This window comes from Cupressus sempervirens, chromosome 2 (genome assembly GCF_028749045.1).
Source record: "Cupressus sempervirens isolate cs-2001-9-10 chromosome 2, ASM2874904v1, whole genome shotgun sequence".
NCBI lineage: Eukaryota > Viridiplantae > Streptophyta > Pinopsida > Cupressales > Cupressaceae > Cupressus > Cupressus sempervirens.
In genome coordinates this window covers 568,479,683-568,487,448 of record NC_143119.1, presented here as the reverse complement: position 1 = coordinate 568,487,448, position 7,766 = coordinate 568,479,683, and positions in this window count along the sequence as shown.

Genomic DNA, 7,766 nt, shown 5'->3' with positions numbered 1-7,766 from the left:
CTAAAGAGTCAACTTGGTGGGTCGACCTGGCAGGGTGACTTGATGAATGAACATAAAGAGTCAACTTGGTGGGCCGACCTGGCAGGGTGACTTGATGAACAAACTTAAAGAGTCCACTTGGTGAGAGTACTCGGTGGGCTGACCTGGTCATGTGACTTGATGAATGAACTTAAAGAGTCAACTTGGTGGGCCGACTCGGCTGGGTGACTTGATGAACGAACTTAAAGTGTCGACTTGGTGGGTCGAACTAGCGGGGTGACTTGGTGATAGTACTTGGTGGGCTGACCTAGCAGGGTGACTTGATGAATGAACTTAGGGAGTTGACTTTGTGAGAGTACTCGGTGGGTCGAATTGGAGGGGTGACTTGATGAACGAACTTAAAGATTCAACTTGGTGAGAGAACTTGGTGGGCCTCGTTGGGGGGGGTGAATTGATGAACGAACCTAAAGAGTCAACTTTGTGAGAGTACTTGGTGGGCCGATCTGGCGGGGTGACTTGATGACCGAACTTAAAGGGTCAACTTTGTGAGAGTACTTGGTGGGCCAACCTGGCGGAGCGACTTGATGATAGAACTTAAAGAGTCGACTTGGTGAGAGTACTTGGTGGGGTGATTTGATGAACTAACCTAAAGAGTCAACTTGGTCAGAGTACTTTGTGGGCCGACCTGGCGGGGTGACTTGATGAACAAACTTAAAGAGTCCAGTTGGTGAGAGTACTTGGCGGGGTGAACTGATGAATGAACTTAAAGAGTCGACTTGGTGGGCCGACCTGGTGGGGTGACTTGATGAAGGGACATAAAGAGACAACTTGGTGAGAGTACTTGTTCTCGTGACTTGATGAACGAACTTAAATAGTCAGCTTGGTGGGGTGACTTGATGAAAGGACTTAATGAGTCGACTGGGTGAGAGTAATTAGTGGGCTGACTTGATGAACACACTTGAAGAATCGACTTGGTTAGAGTACTTGGTGGGGTGACTTGATGAACGGACTCAAAGAGTCGACTTGGTGAGAGTACTTGGTGGCTGGACTTGATGAGCAGACTTAAAGAGTCGACTTGGTGAGAGTACTTGGCAGGGTGAACTGATGAACGAACTTAAAGAGTCGACTTGGTGGGAGTACTTGGTGGGCCGACCTGGTGGGGTGACTTGATGAACAGACTTAAAGAGTCGACTTGGTTAGAGTACTTGTTCTGGTGACTTGAAGAGTTGACTTGGTGTGATGACTTGATGAAAGGACTCAAAGAGTTGACTTGGTGAGAGTAAATGGTGGGGCAACTTGATGAACAAACTTAAAGGGTCAACTTTGCAGGGTGACTTGATGAACGGACCTAAAGAGTTGACTTGATGAGAGTACTTTGTGGGGTGAACTGATGAACAAACTTAAAGAGTCAACTTGGTGGGAGTATTTGGTGGGCCAACTTGGTGGGGTGACTTGATGAACAAACTTATAGTGTAGACTTTATGAGAGTACTTGTTCTGGTGACTTGATGAACGTACTTAAAGAGTCGGCTTGGTGGGGTGACTTGATGAAAGGACTTAAAGAGTCAACTTGGTGGGGTGACTTGATGAGTGAACTTAAAGGGTTGACTTTGCAAGTTGACTTGATGAACAGACCTAAAGAGTTGACTTGGTGAGAGTACTTGGTGGGGTGACCTGATGAACAGACTTAGAGAGTCAACTTGGTGGGTCGACATGGTTGGCTGACTTCATGAACGAACTTAAAGAGGCAACTTAGTGAGAGTACTTGGTAGGGTGACTTGATGAACGCACTTTAAGGGTTGACTTGGCGGGGTGACTTGATGAACGGTCCTAAAGAGTTGACCTGGTGAGAGTACTTGGTGGCGTGACTTGATGAACAAACTTAAAGATTCGAATTGGTGAGAGTACTTGGTGGGGTGACTTGATGAATGCACTTGAAGGGTCAACTTGGTGGGGTGACTTGATGAATGGACCTATAGACTTGACCTAGTGAGAGTGCTTGGCGGGGTGACTTGATGAACAAAGTTAAAGAGTCAACTTGGTGAGAGTACTTGGTCGGGTGACTTGATGAACGTACTTATAGAATTGACTTGGTTAGATTACTTGGTGGGTTGACTTGATGAACGAAATTAAAGAGTCGACTTGGTGGGCCGACCTGGCGGGGTGACTTGATGAGAAAACTTAGAGAGTCAACTAGGCGAGACTACTTGGTGACTTGGTGGGCCAACCTGGCCGGGTGACTTGATGAACGAACTTAAAGAGTCCACTTGGTGGGCCAACCTAGTAGGGTGAATTGATGAATGAACCTAAAGAGTCAACTTGGTGAGAGTACTTGGTGGGCAGACATAGCGGGGTGATTTGATGAACAAACTTAAATAGTCGACTTGGTGAGAGTACTTGGTGGGGTGACTTGACAAAAAAACCTAAAGAGTCAACTTGGTGGGCCGACCTGGCAGGGTGACTTGATGAAAGAACTTAAAGAGTCGACATAAAGGGCCAACCTGGTAGGGTGACTTGATGAACAAACTTAAAGATTCAACCTGGTGAGAGTACTTGGTGTGTCGACCTGGCAGGGTGACTTGATGAACAAACTTAAAGAGTCGACTTGATGAGAGTACTTGGTGGGCTGACCTGGTCACGTGACTTGATGAACGAACTTAAAGAGTCGACTTGGTGCGCCAACTCGGCCAGGTGACTTGATGAATGAACTTAAAGCATCGACTTGGTGGGTCGAACTAGCTGGGTGACTTGGTGAGAGTACTTGGTGGGCTGACCTGGCAGGGTGACTTAATGAATGAACTTAGAGAGCCAACTTTGTGAGAGTACTCGGTGGGTCGAACTGGCGGGATGACTTGATGAATGAACTTAAAGAGTCGACTTGGTGAGAGAACATGGTGGGCCGAGCTAGCAGGTTGAATTGATAAATGAACCTAAAGAGTCGACTTTGTCAGAGTACTTGGTGGGCTGACCTGGCAGGGTGACTTGATGACCGAACTTAAAGGGTCAACTTGGTGAGAGTACTTGGTGGGCCGACTTGGCAGAACGACTTGATGAACAAACATAAAGAGTCGAATTGGTGAGAGTACTTGTTGGGGTGACTTGATGAACAAAACTAAAGAGTCGGCTTGGTGAGAGTACTTGGTGGGCTGACCTGGCGAGGTGACTTGATGAACAAACTTAAAGAGTCCAGTTGGTGAGAGTACTTGGCACAGTGAACTGATGAACGGACTTAAAAAGTCAACTTGGTGGGTTGACCTAGTGGGGTCACTTGATGAACGGACATAAAGAGTCGACTTGGTGAGAGTACTTGTTCTGGTGACTTGATGAATGGACTTAAACAGTCGGCTTTGTGGGGTGACTTGATGAAGGGACTTAAAGAGTCGACTTGGTGAGAGTACTTGGTGGGGTCACTTCATGAATGCACTTAAAGAATCAACTTGGTTAGAGTACTTGGTGGGGTGACTTGATGAACAGACTCAAAAATTCGACTTGGTGAGAGTACTTGGTGGCTCAAATTGATGAGCAGACTTAAAGAGTCGACTTGGTGAGAGTACTTGGTGGGGTGAACTGATGAATGGACTTAAAGAGTTGACTTGGTGCGAGTACTTGGTGGGCCGACCTGGTGGGGTGACTTGATGAATGGACTTAAAGAGTCAACTTGGTTATAGTACTTGTTCTGGTGACTTGAAGAGTCGACTTGGTGGGGTGACTTGATGAAAGGACTCAAAGAGTCGACTTGGTGAGAGTACTTGGTGGGGCGACTTGATGAACAGACTTAAAGGGTCGACTTGGCGGGGTGACTTGATGAAGGGACCTAAAGAGTTGACTTGGTGAGAGTACTTGGCGAGGTGAACTGATGAACAGACTTAAAGAGTCGACTTGGTGGGCCGACCTGGTGGGGTGACTTGATGAACGGACTTATAGAGTGGACTTGGTGAGAGTACTTGTTCTGGTGACTTGATGAACGGACTTAAAGAGTCGTCTTGGTGGGGTGACTTGATGAAAGGATTTAAAGAGTCAACTTGGTGGGGCGACTTGATGTGCGAACTTAAAGGGTCGACTTTGCGGGGTGACTTGATGAACGAGCCTAAAGAGTTGACTTGGTGGGGTGACCTGATGAACAGACTTAGAGAGTGAACTTGTTAGGCTGACTTGGTTGGGTGACTTCGTGAATGGACTTAAAGAGTCGACTTGGTGAGAGTACTTGGTGGGGTGACTTGATGAATGGACTTCAAGGGTCGACTTGGCAGGGTGACTTGATGAACGGTCCTAAAGAGTTGACCTGGTGAGAGTACTTGGTGGGGTGACCTGATGAACAAACTTAAAGAGTCAAATTGGTGAGAGTACTTGGTGGGGTGACTTGATGAACGCACTTGAAGGGTTGACTTGGTGGGGTGACTTGATGAACAGACCTAAAGAGTTGACTTGGTGAGAGTACTTGATGGGGTGACTTGATGAACGAACTTAAAGAGTGTACTTTTTGGGCCAACTTGGTGGGGTGACTTGATGAATGAACTTAGAGAGTCGACTAGGCGAGAGTACTTGGTGACATGGTGGGCCGACCTGGCTGGGTGAGTTGATGAACAAACTTAAAGAGTCCACTTGGTGGGCCGACTTGGCGGGGTGACTTGATGAATGAACCAAAAGAGTCAACTTGGTGAGAGTACTTGGTAGGCAGACATAGCGGGGTGATTTGATGAACGAACTTAAAGAGTCAACTTGGTGAGGGTACTTGTTGTGGTGACTTGAGGAACGAACCTAAAGAGTCGACTTGGTGGGCCGACCTGGCAGGGTGACTTGATGAACGAACTTAAAGAGTCGACTTGGTGGGCCTGACCTCGCAGGGTGACTTGATGAACAAAATTAAAGTGTTGACTTGGTGAGAGTACTTGGTGGGCCAACCTCGCAGGGTGACTTGATGAACAAACTTAAAGAGTCAACTTGGTGAGAGTACTCGGTGGGTTGACCTAGTCACATGACTTGATGAACGAACTTAAAGAGTCGACTTGGTGGGCCGACTTGGCCGGGTGACTTGATGAACGAACTTAAAGAGTCAACTAGGTGGGTTGAACTAGTAGGGTGACTTGATGAACAATCTTAACGAGTCAACTTGGTGAGAGTACTTGGTGGGTCGACCTGACAGGGTGACTTGATGAACAAACTTAAAGAGTCGGCTTAGTGAGAGTACTCGGTGGGTTGACCTGGTCACGTGACTTGATGAACGAACTTAAAGAGTCAACTTGGTGGGTCAAACTAGCAGGATGACTCAGTGAGAGTACTTGGTGGGCTGACCTGGCAGGGTCACTTGATGAACGAACTTAGAGAGTCGACTTTGTGAGAGTACTCAGTCCGTCAAACTGGCGGGGTGACTTGATGAATGAACTTAAAGAGTCGACTTGGTGAGAGAACTTGGTGGGCCAAGATGGCAAGGTGAATTGATGAACGAACCTAAAGAGTCAACTTTGTGAGAGTACTTGGTGGGCAGGCCTGGTGAGGTGACTTGATGATCGAACTTAATAAAGGTCGACTTGGTGAGAGTACTTGGTGGGCCGACCTGGCAGAGCGACTTGATGAACAAACTTGAAGAGTCGACTTGGTGAGAGTACTGGGTGGGGTGACTTGATGAACAAACCTAAAGAGTCAACTAGGTGAGAGTACTTGGTCGACCAACTTGGCGGGGTGACTTGATGAACAAACTTAAAGAGTCGACTTGGTGAGAGTACTCAGTGGGCTAACCTGGCGGGGTGACTTGATGAACAAACTTAAAGAGTCAACTTGGTGGGCTGACTTGGTAGAGTGACTTCATGACTGAACCTAAAGAGTCCACTTGGTGGGCTGACCTAGAGGGGTGACACTATGAACGAACTTAAAGAGTCAACTTGGTGAGAGTAATTTGTGGGCTGACCTGGCGGGGTCACTTGATAAATGAACTTAAAGAGTCGACTTGGTGGGGTGACTTGATGAATGCACTTGAAGGGTTGTCTTGGTGGGGTGACTCTATGAATGGACCTAAAGAGTTGACTTGCTCAAAGTACTTGGTGGGGTGACTTTATGAACAGACTCAAAGAGTCGACTTCGTGAGAGTACTTGGTGGGGTGACTTGATGAGCGCACTTGAAGAATTGATTTGGTTAGAGTACTTGGTGGGGTGACTTGATGAGCGGACTCAGAGAGTCAACTTGCTGAGAGGACTTGGTGGCTCGACTGGGTCACCTGACTGGGTCAACCCATCTCCGTCACCCCAGCCTTGGGCGACCCGACTGGGTCGCCAGAGTGGTTCGACGAGGGGGAAAAAAAAATCATGGGAGGCCTTGTACAGCAAAAAGTGCTAAATTTTGGGCATTACAAAAAAAATAAAAAAATAAGTTACCCACTTTTAGATCACGCACAGGTTTCAATTCACGTATTGCCGAGCCGACTCGAGGCATTACGCCTAGCTAGCCAGATTTGAGGTAGGGTAGCTGAAATGATCCAATTTGAGAATTTTCTTTATAGAAAGAGATCATGATAGGCCCCATAAGGAAAAACAGAATGAAATTTTGGGAGTTAAAAAAAAAAACATTACCCAATTTTGGATCGCGCACAGTGCTCGGGTCACGTAGCATCAAGGTTCCCTGGGTGACATGATTCGAGTGAAAAGTCGACGGTGGCATGAGTCGTGCAAAAACATTGGAGGCCATTAAGGCTCGAGGCGCTTCGAGTCAAGGTTGCCGAGGCGAGTCAGGTTGAAAACTTTGGGCATTAACCAAAAAGAAAAAGTTAACTGCTTTTGGATCACGTACACAGCTCAGTGCACTTAGAATCAAGTTGAGCACACTGACATGAGTCGTGCAAAAAATTTGGAGATGACTCAAGTCAGGGCATCTGACTCTATTCGAGTTCAAAACTTTGGGACTTGACAAAAAAAAGAAAAAAGAAAAAGTTACCCAATTTTGGATCACGTAAGTGACTCGGGCCACTCAGAATCAATGCAAGTGTGGTTACATGAGTCGAGCGAGAAAAAAAAAATGGAGGCAGTTAAGGCTCGAGGCAATTCGAGTTGGGCTAGCTGAGTCAGTTTGAAAACTTTGGCCGTTAGCCAAGAAAAGAGTTAAACCCTTTTGGATCGCGTACATGACTTGGGGTGCATAGAATCATGTCAAGCACGGTGACATGAGTGGTTCGAAAAAATTGCAGGCGATTAAGGCTCGAGGCGATTTGAGTCGGGGTTGCTGACACGATTCAAGTTGAAATCTTTGGGTGTTAACCAAAGAAGGAAGAAGTTAATCACTTTTGGATCATGCACATGACTCGAGGCACCAAGTCGAGCATGGTGATATGAGTCTTGCAAAAAACTGGAGCTGGTTAAGGCTCGAGGCAATACGAGTCGGGGTTGCCAACACAATTTGGGTTGAAAACTTTGGGCGTTAACCCAAAAAAAAAGTTGACCGCCTTTGGATCACACACATGACTCAGCACACTTAGAATCATGTTGAGGATGGGGACATGAGTTGTGCAAAAAAATTGGAGGTAGTTAAGGCTCGACACGATTCGAGTCGGGGTTGGGGTAGTTGGGGCGATTTGTGTCAGGGTTGCCGACACGGTTCGAGTTGAAAACTTTGGGCATTAACCCAAAAAAAAAAAATTTGACCTCTTTTGGACCACGTACATGACTCAGGGCACTTAGAATCAAGTCGAGCACGGTGACATGGGTTGTGTGAAAAATTCGGAGGCGATTCGAGTCGGGGTAGCCAACTCAATTTGAGTTCAAAACTTTGGGCGTTAACCAAAAAAATAAGTTGACCGATTT